Raw genomic sequence first — 15,775 nt, forward strand, 5'->3', positions numbered from 1 at the left:
TCCATTTGATTTGCATATACCCCTAAAAAAAGGTTAATGCATTTTTATTTTTTACAGTCCCTAAAACCTGGATTTTAAAACTCCTGGAAAAGAACTATGATGTACTGTAAAATAACATTAAAAAGTAATGGAAGTAACATTTTGCATTGTAAAACACTTTGTACCAGAAATGGCAGGTCGTATCATTCAAGATGGATCACTTCATCGTGATGAAGCCGCAAAGCAGATGCGTGTGGTGTTATTCACGGTTTCATTCCGGCACTTCAAACTCAGGAAAACCTTAAAATCCGGTGCATTTTTCAATAAAATCCTGATTTTATAAACTGGGTGTATTAAGAAAGTACTCTGGCACATGTGTCTCTGATAGCACCTGTTTTTGAGAGACTTACAATACTGCTGCTTTCAGAAGCTGGCACTGTTGGGGGTTATTGTCAACGACCACTGCTGAAGTGCAGTGTTGTACTTCTCCTATTTTATTGCTAAATTCCTAAGCAATTCTTCAGTTATGAAGAGTAAATTTCAAAATACTAAGAAAGGACTAAAGAGAAAACACGTGACACTCTGGGTCAAAAGTTCAAGACATTTTAAATAGGCTAGATAGAGGAAGAGTATTATCCTGTTTGCTTTGTATTGCCATTTTTAGTAGCTGTACTCTGGTGAGGTACTGGTTGCTGTCTGGGTTGCCTGGCCTTCTGGGCTGTTTCCTAACCCCAGGGTACATGACTGTCCAAGAGTGCTGTCGCTGTGGGCCGTCATGTACTGTACTGTGGTTTCTCACTCCAGGTGGCTTGTATGAGTGGCTTTACTTGAGTGCAAGTGTCAGCCGTGAAAGCAGATTGGCTGTGTATCACACCCACTCAAGACTACTGTAGTGCCGTATCGTTTTCAGATTGTGCTCTTGGGCTTGTAAGCCTGGTATCCTATCTGATTTCACCACTTTCTCCACTGCGGGGTTTTTACAATACTTTATTCTACAGGCCTGTATAAATGATGTTGCTTCCATTCAAGACCAACCAGTTCTGGATTTAACAATCAACCAGGTGTCAAAACGTTTTACTCATCATTGTGGTTATCCCACTGGATCAGAAAATAATAACTCAGTTCATTGTTCTCACTGAGTCATTATAGTAGCCTGTTTGTCAAGTTATACTCCTTCCACTTCAGTCCGGTTGCATCACGGCAAGAGACACTGTGCTGAAGGAAACAAGCTAACCAATTCAGAAGTTCACCAATCTCTTTTTTTTTTTACATTGGTAAAACAGTAGGCCTTTGTTCTCTCTAGGATTGAACAGACAGAATGTCTTGGCATATTTAGCATAATTGTGAAAGGATTACATTACACTGATTACATTTATAACCAATAGCAGGTGAAGGTGACAGTCTGGAGAAGAATGAGTTCCAGACTTTTTTGTGTCATTCAGTGAGACGATATGAAAAAGCGATCTCAGTTTAATATAAACAGCAGGAGCGTTTTGAGGGTTTATCCAGCAGTACAGCCCCCCCCAGGTGAAAGGTGTGGGGTGACTCGTGAGTCATCTCACCTGCTCCTTGGAAAATTCCAAAGCCGAGGGAACTGCTCCGTCACTGACATCCAGAGGCGTTTGTGGGGTTGTTTCTTGGGCGTCCTGCTGGTTGCATCCACGAGGAAAAAAAAATCCAAGTTTTGGCTTTGAAAGGCAAAAGGCATGCAATATGCGCGTTGCTTCAAATCGTCATTTCAGCAAATATTTTAGTTCTCTTCTTGGATGCCCTGCAAAAAAATAATGATTAGTGTGCCAGCTTGGAGCTGCCCAACAGATAGCAGTTTACACATGAACTTTCTGCTTGCACATGTGAAAGGTAGATTTTGAACATGAAGAATTGGTAGAATATGAAGTAATTTTCGAAACTTCATAGGAATTATTCCAACTTTGTGGAATGTAATTTAACCAGGAGTTGTGCCATGGCTTTCAAAAAAGGAGTCCATTTTTATTATTTCTGTCAAAATGTACAAAATACATTCAATATAAAAAGCTGCTGTACAGTACCTTACACCCTTTGTGTAAGGTTAATTTTATAATAACAATCATGGGTATTTTTTCAAATCGCTTACAGTATCTTTTAATTTTAAATCACTATTTTAAAATCACTTACTGAATTACTCTCATCTGCTCATAGTTTATTGAAGATTTTCTAGGGTTTGCGGAGTTTTTGTATTTTCAAAAAATACACTTTATTTCTATATATAAACTTTGAAGGTGTGGGATTGGAAGACTTACAAGTAAGTGTGTAGCTCAAAATAAGAATCCTGAAGTTCTGGTGATCTATGTGGTGGTTGCATTTTTGTCTCTGCTCCCACATAAAGCACAACTTAAGCATTCAGTCACAGAACCAGTAGAGGTTTGAAATGTACAGTATGCTAATAAACAAAATCTTTAAACTAGTGGTACTTGTTTAACGCTTAGGCTGTGTTATCCGCAGGGCTCTGCATCTGCATGCTGTTGTGTAATGTCAGTAGGGGACAAAGTTACCGTGACTGGAAATTAGAATTTCCCATACGAATCCTCAACCGAATAGGTTACATTCTGTGTGCATTCAAATGTAGACATACTGTGGCATCCACAAGTCATGAAGTCTTACCTCTTTTAGTATATTTGTGTCCTGTATATTGTGTTTAAAGCCCTTTTTTTTTTCTGATGATGGTTTTGTCAAGCTACCTACGTTTTAAGATGTAATCACCATGAAGATTACACCTGATTTAGCCATGCTCACTGGCGCAAGGTTCCATAGTGTCTTTATCTTTGTGTAGCGAAAACAAATCAGATTTTCTGTACGTAACCATAAAAAAAATCCTCCCCAAGAACTGAGGCTTTCTGTGCATTGACCGCTGACCACTGGTGTTCCCCATGGCGGGCTGGGCTAGCCTCTGACCATGTCCGATCAGATGGGTCTGTGTCTGACACCACTGTCAATTGAATGTCTACTGAATATCTTTATTATCCCACAGAAGTCAATTGCGAACAAATGCCAATTTACAGTGATAACATAGAATCCCTTTTATTGAGCAAGACACTCCAAGGAGCAATCTGAGTGGCTCTCTTTGCTCCAGGGTTTGATCCCGGGATGAACTGTTCTGTCCGGAGTCCGGAGCAGAAATTATGTAAGCATTGTGGTAAGTGTGAAAGGAAAAAAGAGGCTTTCTGCTCATTGTTACTGCTTAGGTTTGTTTAACTTAATTGGCAATGGAAAACCTTACTTGTGGTTTTCACTTGGGCTTTGTTGTCTTAATATAATCCTATTGCATCCATTCTCCTTCCTTATGTTTGCTGCAGCATTTCCATTGCTTGATCTCAAAAGAAACTGATTTCAGTAATTTAGTGAAAATTGATCTGTTTGAAAATTGCTTTCTTGCTGATTGATATAAAACATCTAGTACTCCAAGTCTTCTGTATCAACAGAAGGCATGCTTGCAGTTTTCATTATTAAAAGCACTATTCAATATTTGTACTAGTTTGTTTTTAAAAATTACTTTGGTGTTGATGAAATAGGGAAATTGATTTATTGCTTTTGCTGACATTTTTTTCTTTATATTAATTGTTTACATTGAATTCAAAGTGTATTTTTGGTTTACTTTAATGAAAGTTCATAAGTCAAATTGAAGAGACCAGTGCTGTAATTACACTTTGTAGCCTGCAGGAGGCAGAAAGGCATAAGCATAAATCTGCTTAATCTATGAAATGCACAGAAATGCACGATTTTAAATTGTTGTATTATGTAAAAAAAATCTCAGTTCACTTATTGGGTTTAGAAAGAACATTTGAAGCTCACTCCAGTTAACTCAGACTTTTGTCTTAAATCTTTAAAAAAGAATATTGCATTTCCTTTGGCTTACAACATAGCCTTTTTCAAACACCTCTTTTTTTCCCCCTTCATTATAACTCCTCTCTGTATTAATGCTTATCTAAGTATCTTCTGTAGAGCTTTTTTTAATCAAATTTCATTTTCTTTATTACCTCTCATTTATTCAACGTTTTGTCCACAAGCATCTAAGTTTTGTGTGCATCATTAAACTTTACTGGAGAGATTTTTTTCTTTTCCTCCAATCTAATTAAAAGCTTTCTGTAACAAAAGTGAAAGATAGAACCTGAAAGAAATACAGAAGCATTTTCCTTGGCAATAAATAAATTCAGGAAGACATTTATTCAAGAGTAGTCATTTATTCGGCTGGTACTACTTTTATCTTCTGTCGTAAAAGAGTTATTTCTGTTTTTCTAAGATCAATTTGACTTGGCTCTCCTGTTGAAGAGCTATAAATGTACAAATGACAGGATTTTAAGTAAAATTAACCTTCTCCTCCATTTGAGATATTATACTTAAACAGTAAGTTTGCATATTTATGTGAGAAATGTAATGTTTCATTTATACGCTTACTTTGTGTATAAAATGCAGAGGTTGGAGTGGGGTAGTACTGTCACCTTGCAAGCTGCAGAGGAACAAGCCGAGGTTCGTTCTGTGCTTTAAAAATGGAAATTAAAATCAGCACTTCAACTGTGGACCTTTATTCAGCCTTCAAACGTGAAGAGGCCCAACTGTGGAAACAAGTTTCTCTTCATTCTTGCTACTTCTCGGTGTGGAATTAACCTCAACTTGTTCCTTTCTTTAAAAACGCAGATGTGTGTGTGTGTGTCTCTGTGCCACTGCAGAACCTTTGGCAGAGGGAGACCTCTATAGGCCTGTTTTCCTCTCTCCTTCGCTGGCAGGCTGTGTGTGCCAGGCTGATAGCCGTGGGCTTTTCCGATACGGTTTCTGCTCTCCCAAAGCACTTGTACGCACCTGCCTGACCATTATTTCTTGTGGGTTAATGAAAGACCCGGCTATTATTTCAAGAAGCCCTGCCTTTCAGCGAGTGAGACGAGTCACTTCGTTTCAAGCCAGTCAGCATCTCCAGTGAAGCAGTCATTTCAAGATTGCGTTAACATTTTGCTGTTCTTTTATGAAGAATATAAATATTCTGAAGGGTCCATTACAGCTGTATTTCTATAAAATGAACCTGGGAATTCCACTGACATTCCATCATTCCATGTTCGATCGCTCCAGCAATGTTGATTTGCAGTTTTCCCTGGATTATTTCATTATGCGTTACAGATTCAAAGGACTTTATGCAATATTTATGAAGTATTTCTGGAATGCAATTATTTTTCCTTTCTGCTATTTATACTTTTTCATAAGTGTTGCATATATTAAATGTTTCATTTTAAAAAATACCTTTTGTAATAAATCATGCTTATGATCTGTCTCTGATGACCTGTTCATTTATACAGTATGTTTGTGTACCTTTCCATGTGTTTTTGAAGGCAAATGGATAATAAGAAGATCGACAGAAGAGAGGGGTGTGGATTTTTGTGGTGAATAATGATGGTTTTGGAGCGTAGGCTGGGAATGTAACTTTCTTCTTAAGTCAGTTAGTCCAGCTGATGTGTGATGTGCTCCTCTGGGGCTACATGTCTCTTGAATAGGACTGGGCATTCATGTTAATTTCTGTGCAACCGCGAACTATATCCCTTTGAAAAGTGACCTGCTGAATATGCTTCATTTGGGAAGGCTTCAAAGTCAGGAATAAAAACTGCTCGTTCTTTTATCTGGGATTTAGTACAGTGGTTCATTGTTTCAACCTATAATTTTAAGTCTCATTTAGCAGTGTTTTTGGATATGCAGCCAAAAGTATGTGAGCCTGCAATTTCAGGATGTAATGTAATTTCTTAACATCCCTGCAGTTTAGTAATTATTTAGTAAGTACTACAGCTACTGTTAATATGCTGAAGTGCTTTGTGATATTTTCTGTATTTTGCAGTGTTCATGGTAATGCATGGAATAAAAAAAATTCCCTGTCAGTATATCTTACCATTTAAATGTTGGATTTTGTTCTTGTCAAAACAACTTCTCAAAATGCATGTGCTTTTTTAAGTGCAAGCTGTTCAGTTTTGCATGATTTGCCCAGATGCTATGTTGTGTGGCCAGCTGAGGGCAGTCTTTAACAGGTTTACCCTTTTATCTTCTGAGCTCATATTCACAAAGGCTTTTTGCACTAGGACAGTTTTAATTTGTGCAGCAGAAGCATCAAGACTAAATTCCACTTGATAATTGTACTCTGTAGAAACGGCAGTCAAATTGTGTGTATTGAATAAATACCAGCATTCCACACAAAAGTGAATGTTTCTATATACAGTATGTGTGTGTCAATGAGACTTCTGACAGCTGTGCAGAACCACATTAATTGTACTGAGTCTGTGTTGATACAAATTAAGAAGAAAAGTATTAATGACCTGGATTCTGGTATAATTAGAAGCACATGCAATTTTCAGATGATACCAGAATAGGTGTTTGCACACTGTAGAAGTTTCAAAGGAAGTTTACAATTGAAACTAGGTGAACACCTGGCAAATGAGGTTTAATGTAAAGAAGTGTTAAATGCAGATGGCAGAAACAAACCATAGGCAAGATCTAGAATGAGAAGCATTGAGCTTGAAGAAGCTACCTGTGAAAGACTGGCGTTTGGGAAAGCAATAAAAAGGCGGTGTTAAAATAAAGTGTTGTATTTCAATGGACATTTGTTATGTAAAGATTGTACAATGCACTTCCTTTAGAAGATTGTGTACAACACTAATGTCCTACACTGACAGTCTGAACCGATTTAGTCTTGAACAGCGTTAAACTGTTGAGAGGACCTGTTTCAAAATCCCCAGATTTGGAGATCATGGCAGCCCTGTGGGCATTTAGGGAATTAACAGTGAAACCAAAGAACACAAGAAGAAAGTATTTAAAACCAGAACAGGAGGTACAATTACCTTTACACAAAGGTTGTGGGATCTGGACCAAGCAAACCCAGTGATGTTTCTGGAGCGCATACCCAGGTTCAGGAAACTGGCGGATGACATTCTCAAGCTGTAGTCAATCAGTGTTGAACGTGAGAAACTCGCATAACACAGTATAAATTATATGGGTTATTAAGGTATTTATAGTTTGAGTTTTGTTCTTTTGTTTGTGCTTCTGATCTGCTTGGATGTCTATTTGTGGCATAATTAAATAATGAATTAAGATTTTGCTGCTGGGTTAATTTTATCGCCATGAGTTTGGGTATATTTAAAAGAAATATTGCGAAAGTAGTTGATTTGATTTGTCTGTTTTTACCCAAGTGGTCATTAGTGGCTTTTCAGGTAAGAACTATTCTAGTTTAAAAGTCTAAAGTATGATGATAATACAGTATGTGAGTTTAAGAATTACTAAACAATTGTGGCTCATTTACACTTTTTGGCATAGTGTATATATGCATTATATTCCTTCAATGTGCTGAAAAAGATGAAAATACAAATTGAACTATGGCTGAGATTCTGTGTTATAGTTACAGTGTTGTATTATGGTGATGAAGCTGTATTACAGACCTGATAACTAAAGTTTAGGGCTTCAGAATATTTTCTTTAAAGATGTTTGAATGCTACAATGATCACTTGTGTAAGCTCGTGATGTGAAACACGACATACGGACCGTCGAGAGTTTTTCTTGGGTTTGCTGTGTTTTCTTTTTCAGCTTCCATCAATGGTAATTTTTCATTTCCAGTAGTCTTTTGAAGAGGGCTGTCAGATCTATACTGTTATACGTTTAGGGGGCATTGGAATATTTGGTTTGTGACCAGTGTTTTTACTTTTAAAAGCAGTGAACAGTGCACAATACGGTAGGACATGCATAGATAATCCTCCCTTCACCCCACCACCCATCAAGGCAAACTAATTCCTTCCAACCTACTGAATTCCAATAGTGGTGAATGGGAATGGGAATTGAACTATTTAAAAAGAAATGGAAGCAGCAATCCATGTATAGTGTAGAAACATGCATTATACTGTATAATGCTTGGGGTTCGTTATTTTATACATGTTAAGTTGTATAAGTAATTTTATTAGCCTTACACTGCTCATTTGGGGATCACAATAGCACAGAAAATGTAACCAGAAAAGTTCTTTGCTTTCCAGTGCTCGGGGCATGACATTGCGATTCAACACGGCATTTCATTTGGCTGTCATTTGTAATCAACCATGCGAAATGACCAGATAAACGTTTCCTACGTGGGAATTGTCCGGAGCCCAATCTAGCTTTCTCTTAACATTACCTGAGAGCTAGTGTTTGTTTTTTTTATTTGCGGTTTGGGTAAATAAGAGTTCAAAAAAAGTTTAAAAGGGAAAGATCTGCTCTGGAGATTCACTTTAACAGGCTAATGGCTTGATTTGTTGAGCAGTTGTGGGGAGAAATTGCAGCCCCCCCACGTAACTGGATTTGACAACTGATGAATAGGCTCACAGTAGCTTGCAGAGACTATCTGATGGAATAAGGGAGAGTTTTATCTGCTTTCATTTCTGGTCGAAGACTAACCCCTGACATTAAGCATTCTGCAGCAGGGGGCCTATTCATTCCAGCGCACCCCCGTAGTCTGCTTTCTTTTTTAAATTCACAACCGCTCAACAAATCACACCAACGCAGATGGTCTGTTAATTCCCCCAACATCTCCGCAGGCTCTGAAGAAGTCAAGAAACTCAATGGCGGGAACAATTTAGCCAGAATCGGGTTTTTTTAGGAAACATTCAAGCCATAGGTTAACTGAGTTTACAGATTTGTTAAGATTTATAAAATACTTTAAATGAGTAATCTGTACAGTAAGATGATAGATGCAAAGCAGTGCTGTTTTGCTTGAAAAATATTCTTGAATAGTTTTGGTCTTCTTGTCACATAAAGTACAGTAATAGACTTTTTCTTCCCTTTACAGGTGTGTGATGATTCACATAGGCTATCTGGCCTAGTTAGGAGGAAGTAATATTAGTACAGTCTTGAAATATATTCCCAAGCCCACAATAAAAACAACATCTCAGTGTTCGCACAGCAGGCCTGGTAAACCGAAGCCTAAAGCATTGTGGCTAAACTTTCAGCACCTTCCACTGGCAGATTTTCTAGTGGGTTCATTCTTGCACTTGATATAATGGGAACAGGGACGAGTCTTAAGAGATCACCAATCAGACAGAGACAGAGGAGAGGAACCAAACCTCTGGACCTCTGCAAGAGAGGCGGCTTAAATTGGAATCACGCAAGAGACTTGGGGCAGCAGCAGGTTTAGTTTTTGCTCCGACTGGCACCACAGCCTCTGTTGTTTGGATCTGCCTGTAAAAGAGCAGGGGGCTAATAATTTAGTCCCGCATGTTATTGTAACAGTTCCATTGCAGAAAGTACACTCAATAGAAATAACAATACAGTTAAGATACAGGGTTTTTTCTAAAATAAAGATGCAAAGTTCAAACAAATTTAGTGCATGTAAAAAGTGCTTGATGTTTGGTTCAGTGCAAAAGAGCTCTTGCTCCTGGCTGTGACTAGGCTTAAGGTGTAGTACTAGTACCTGCTCTAAAGCAGCATTAATATTTCATTGCCTTTCCTTTTTTCCTTCCAATATGGTATTGAATGTGGACCCTGTGAGTTTATTCTCTCATGAATCCCCTGGCTGGCTATATACTCTTATCAGCATATTGATAAAAATGGTCAGTAGGTGGTCTGTAGCTTCCTTACCCTAAGCTTTCCATGACTATTCAAAGTAATTAGCACTAAGTTTTAAGCTCTCAGTCCAGTTAAGATAGACAAAATATTTAAATATCCTCCTGGTAGAAAGTTTCTACCATTGCATAATCTCATTATAGTTTATTGTGTTCCAGTCTATGGGCTTCAGATAGGGTAATCCCTAAGTGTTTGTGCATAGATGGGGTGGAGCAGGAGTTTCAGAAAGCAAGCAGTGTGCTAAAGCAGAAGTCTGTGAGCTACAGCATGAGAAGTAGGCTGTGGTGTACTTTGTGTACATCATCTGTTCTGTTCTTCTAAAGTAAAGGTCAGTTTCCCTGTGGCCTAAATCATAAAGTGCGATCTCTTAAGTTTAGACATTTTTAAAATACTTCTGTATATAAAATGATGTTTGATAAATGTAACTTATCATTTTATTTTTATTTAGTCAGATTCTGTAGATGCAATTTGAACAAGGTATGTGAAATTAATTATTTAGCTGAGTTTTATAGATTTGTACTGCATTTATATCCGTTTTAGCTACTCTGCTTCCATCTACACAGATGGAAATTTTAATGAAGCAATTCCAATTGAAGGTTACAAGAGCCCCGGCAAACCTGGGATACAAACCTGAGATCTTTGTTAGGTGTCCACGGGCCTGACTGCAGCTCAACACTGCTGCCTGTCTTTCAGTGCTGTCTCTCTCAGTTTCACTGTTAGCACATACACTCGCATTTCTGGCAGGGAACTGGCTGCCTTCTTCCTGTCACTCACCTTAATCAGGCTGTGCATGTGCAAATCCATCTTTATAAAAGCTGTACGGCTGTATATTTGGTTATAAAGATAACGTGTCATGAAGACAACCTGCCCACTTTCTTCTAATTGCCCTTCCTGTACTTTCAGTATTAATGCTTCATTGATTTATAGTCTCAATAGACATCAGATCTTCCAGAACTTGGTTATCTGATCTCTCATCAGACTGAGCTGGTCTTAAGAGGTGCTGTAGTGGATTGCACAATCAGATAAATTGATGCACAGGGTGCTGTTTGAGTCAGAACATTAAAATGCTTTTTACAAAGTATGCTGAGATTAGGAATAGGTGTCACACTTTTTCCTTTCTGTTGATCTGCCATTTCTTCCTAAATGATGGATTGTGTGACTTGAAGTCCTGCTGGTATCACACGTGCCTCTGTGTTTCAATGTCCCTAACCGTCAAGCTAAGAAGTAAGATATCTCTTTGGTGATTTGTTTTGTAGTTTATCTCCTTTCCAAAGATGGAAACAATGGTAGAATGCAATTTCCAGTTGACGTATTAGGTCCATGGCTGTATTGATGATCTTGATTAGGGTAGTTCATAAATTAGTCAAGTTCACAGTGGATGTCAAATTAGAAAGATTAACAAACTCTCTAGACATTGTAAAAGAAAGGACATGGGGACCAAATTGAAGATTGGGTGAATCCCTGGCCATGCTTTCTCTGCTTAATGCAGATAAATAAAAAACATAAATGGAAAAATATAGATTACAAACGTCAAGCTTCAGGAGCTATGTGTGAGAAACTTTTTTTTAGGCGTTTATGTTGGTGCATCATTTACATCTTCTTGACAATATGGAAAAAAAGCAAATATTATTGGGATATATAGCTAAGTTAATAAGTGTAAAATGAAATTAATGGATGTTGTGTTAAAATTATCCAGTAGTTAATTCACAATATTACATGCAGTATTGATTACCATGATACCAAAAATGATATGGCTACTCTGGTAGCAGTCCAAAGAAAGGTTAACCAGATACTCTTAAGATGTAAAAAGAATGATCTGCAATGATATAAAAATAAATCTTTTTAGTTGTGAAAAAAGACTGAGAGGATCGAATTCAGACATTCAAAGTCAACCCTTCAGTCCACTGAAACATTCACCATCGGACACAAGTGCTGTATTACTGTACATTTTAAAAGGATGCTCTTCTTTAAACAATGAGTTGTGGGTGCTGAAACAAGCTACGTTGTTAAAGCTGATACCCTGGCTTTTTTAAGAAATGACTGGATGAGATCATCGGATCATTTTATGAGCTGCTCAAACCAAACAAGCTAGACCGACAAAACAGCTTCCTCTCGTTTGTGAATGTTCTCATACCTTATAAGAGGTACAGTCGCTGTTCTTTTTTTAGTGTACGGTTATGTTAAAAAAATAAACGGGCAGAGTTTTTATTCTTTATAATGAATCAAGTTAGTGTCCTCTGAATTTGTAAGATTTTGTAGATGAGCAGTAACGCAAGTCGCGCTGCATGTACTGCAGCAGCAGGGAGGGGCACGATGAAGCCCAGTGAGTGGGGCGTGTGGAGAGAGGGTTGTGTTTTCACAGGGTGTGTAATGTAAGCCTCTCAATCTGTTTGTGTAAGGCAGCGACGTACAGCGCAAGCCCCAGGCTACTAAGCAGTGCTGGCTCGGTACCCAGCTGTCCGTTTGTCGCCGTTTTATTCCCTTTGTCCTGAGCCACGGCCTCTCCACTTTGCGGCGTGGATAGGCACTGAGTACGCTCCTGGTAGTGGGAGGGTGTTTATTAGCTATGGTTTTAAACAGGTGGGACCACCTTTAAAGAAACCAAGTGAAGAGAAGGGCATTTTTTAAGTTCACGTTTGAAACCTGCTGGGTGGAACAGATTGATCCACTTGCTCCAGACCGCGAAGCCTTTTTTTTTTTAAAAAGATGTTCGAAACATATCAATAAAATATCAACATGCTGATGACTTGAATCATCCCGTTTCACCAGCCTCTTTTCTTTTTCTGTAGTTCCTTTTTAATATACTGTTTGATTTTGAAGTTTATTTTGCCCGTGAGAGTTTTATGCTCTATAAGCAGTGGAGCCCGGACATGGTGAGAAGGAAGCGCTGGACTTCATGGCTTCTTCTTCCGTTTTACTAGCAGTTCCCATCACACGAAGCAGCTGGCCGCCTACCTTGTCTTTATAAGGGGTGTGACTGGAACTAAGTTGAAGGTATTTATGGCTGCTTGAGTTAAAAACAGCTGGATTTGTGGAAACTATTGGTGGTCTTTTTTAATTGATTGATTTTTTTAAAAACACTTTTTTGCAGTTTCTATCAGTTTGCCTCCCTACCTGTGTCTCTGAGTGCATTCCTGCCGAACTAAATACAGTGCATGTGGTACTGTGCACAACAGCAGAGGCCTGATGTTTCCCACTACCCCTTCCTGCTGCTGGAGTAGAGTAGAGCAGAGCAGCCAGAGCTTTGCAGTGTAAGCCTGCGCAGGCGGTACACTCTTCAGATGCACTGTTCTCGAGAGGAACTGAATTGTTGGTTGTGAATACAGCGGCGCGGCTCTGAATCTCGGCGCGGTCCTGCTGAGGTCGTTTTCTTTGGGGTTTCGAGCTGGAGGACGAGGCGCAGGGGTGGCTACGCCGCTGTCCGGGGATTAGTTTCACAGCCTCGCTTTTCCGTCTCTCCTCCGCTCCCTGACGGACTTCAGATTTTGTGGTTTATTCCTGCGCGATAAGGTTGTGTAGTAACCGGTCGCTATGGAAACAATCGGATGTCAAATGCATGAGGGCTGAGGTAATGTTGCCCATGGCAGATCCACAGTAATGACTTTTCCAGAATGTATGCCATCAGAAACGGGCCGGCAAACTCCTGCGTGGAAGCTGGGCGTCTTCATTAAATAACAGTGGTGATGAAGGCTTGAGCTCTGGCTGAATTTGATATGGGATAAGAGCTATCTTCAGACAGCTGTTGCAGTGTGTCAGGGTCTTTCTGCCCAGACGTATTCTTTTTAGTTAATTTTAATTTTTTATATTTATATATGTTTCATGAATATTTTTAAAACAAAATATACAAAAACATTACAGAGAGGTGATGCCTCCATTATTCATTGTAGTTTTTTACTAATGACAGTAGCTGTTTCAGCATTTATAGCTTTTGAAAATTTGAAAGTATGATGTATATATTGAGTCAAGCCTTAGCTAACTATCATCGCTTGTCTTAAAGGGATTACTCATTCCTATATATTAATTTGTTTTTCAAGGTCATATGTATGTTTTGCATTTAAGGTTTGATTGTTGGGCTTTATTTGTATCGAGGATGACTATACAGCTTGAATCACTGATGATAATGGGACAGGATGATCATTTTAAGGCTGCTGTTAAACTGAAAGTAATTCTGCAAGAAATGTGCCGCCCCTTGCTCTTCCAGGCAGTGCCATATGGTCATGCATTGATGACTACAAATTAAATGATTTAAATGACTACTCAGAACCTCAGTGTAACATCTCGGCTAAAAAGCACAGTGTCACCACACTGGAGTGCTGGGTTCTGGTGGGAAGAGCACCACCTACTGGTCTTTCAGCACCACTTACAGCTGGTATTCCTTGGAGAATCCTTGGTAATCCCAGTACTGACCTGTGAGTTGACTGTCTGTCTGCAAGGTGGTAACACTGCTTTCCAGGATAAGGTGTTTGGTGCTGCTGGAAAAACATACAGGAGAGAAACATACTTTTCCTTCATCTTTAGTGTAATCCCTAGATTAGTTAGTAACTTTTCTGCAAAGCTGTAGACCTGGGGATGGTCTGAGTGTTGCTTGAAACATCAACGTAGTGAATGTTATGCTTTAAGCAGGCTGGCATAAGCATGCTTTCTCAGCACATGTTCTTGGCTTGGGTTCAAAATCCTGCACTTTGTAAAACCTGAAATTTCTTGGACTAGTATATCATGGAAATGTTTCTTTCATATATTGATTTATTACAGAAGTCTGCTGTATTAAAAAGGAACAGAGCTGACATGAAGAAATGACATGTACAGTATGATGTGAGAGACAAAGTGAAATGTAAAACAGCAACAGTAAAAGTGCAGCTGTTGTATCTGGTGTGGTATTAGCTTCCTGCTGTACCTCATGGGTATGACCTTGCAAAAGAAGACTTTTTATTCTGTGGGTGCAGAAATGACATTTTGGGATGCTCATTTTAATATGGCTGAACTTCATATTAATCAAGGCCTCCAAGAGCTAGCTATTGTTAGATGGTGTTGTCATCTGGGAGATGTAGCCTGTCATCAGTGTGAGTCTGCTTTCTCAGCACTACAGTATGTTGCATAGAAATGAGAGCAATTTCCAGTCTCTTTTAATTCAGTATTTGAGCTACACAAGTGACATTTAAAGTGCTAGTTGTGTTTTGTCCTTAGTAAATACTTTTATAGCTCATATTACACTGTTTCCGTGTTCTCCTTTTCTCTTCCCATCTGACAGAATCAGCTTTCAAGTATTTTGACTTTCCCTGGGATTGAACTAGAAGTCTAGAGGTGAAAATGTTCTACATTTCGAACCTGACAAGATTAACCCTGTTGATTCCTGATGTCTGAATATTTCAGAAAGTAAAATAAACATTATTACACATAAATATATAGACTGTTATAAAATTGTTCATCTTTCAATCTTCATAGATTTTCATAGCCTTGTTTTTCTGGACGCTTTGACCCACTTATTTTCTCATCGCATCTCGCCATACTTTCTGGTTCAGCTAGAATTTTAAAACAGAGATGCTTGCTGTAAGCCCTGTGACCACCGCCTACGGATGTTAAATAAATAGAACAGGACAAATTATTACACGCAACATCAGTCCAGCAGATGTCCTCAGAAAAGCCATGGAGGAGAGATCAATATCTATCACCGGGGTTCAGATTTGTTTATTGCTCTAGTTAATGATTTCAGATTGGATTTTGCACCCCTATCGGATTGCAAGAAGTAGGCCATTACATGCAAAGATGAAGCTATAGCTCTTTTAATTGGTTACTGAGCATGCTCACAACAGAGCACCTAGGCTTCATTGAGATTGCAGCAGCATCCTTCACTCCTCTCGGCTTGCGAGGCTGTCATTGAGCCAAGGAGGAAGAGATCAGAACCTGCCCTTTTGTCATCATTATAGAGGAAGGCATGTGATTTATCAGGGGAGCCAGTAGCTTTGGAAATGATGCTCAGTTCTTTAGCTCTGACAGAGTGACTGGATCTCTGCTGGAGCTGCTGACGGTAAGGGGGATCTTTTTTTTTTCTCGTTTACCAAGCCGAGGCACATTATTGTATTCAGTTCGCTGCAGTTGTTGGGTTAAAGTTTTCTGCTGGACAGCTTTTAGAGAGCCCCACTGGGCTTGCACTGTCATGAAGGGTTGTCCTGGCTTTTTTAAATAGTCAAGTGCCTTGACAGAAAGTGGGCTC

The 15,775-nt window shown here is 38.9% G+C and overlaps 1 protein-coding gene across 21 annotated transcripts in view; it reads left to right on the forward strand.

Annotated features, from left to right (window-relative positions):
* Positions 1 to 15,775, forward strand: part of plekha5 (pleckstrin homology domain containing A5) — a 172,190-nt gene that overhangs the window by 52,198 nt on the left and 104,217 nt on the right. Inside the window, exon 1 of one of the 21 annotated variants that reach the window (XM_088645690.1) lies at positions 15,389 to 15,589. The exons of 19 other annotated variants lie outside the window; for them this stretch is intronic. The gene's annotated coding sequence lies outside the window, so the exon portion shown is untranslated. Of the gene's footprint in view, positions 1 to 15,388; positions 15,590 to 15,775 lie in introns of those variants that run through there. One more of the 21 variants, XM_088645687.1, reaches the window with a different exon arrangement.

This window comes from Lepisosteus platostomus, chromosome 9, assembly GCF_059453375.1.
Source record: "Lepisosteus platostomus isolate fLepPlt1 chromosome 9, fLepPlt1.hap1, whole genome shotgun sequence".
In the NCBI taxonomy this organism is placed as follows: domain Eukaryota; kingdom Metazoa; phylum Chordata; class Actinopteri; order Semionotiformes; family Lepisosteidae; genus Lepisosteus; species Lepisosteus platostomus.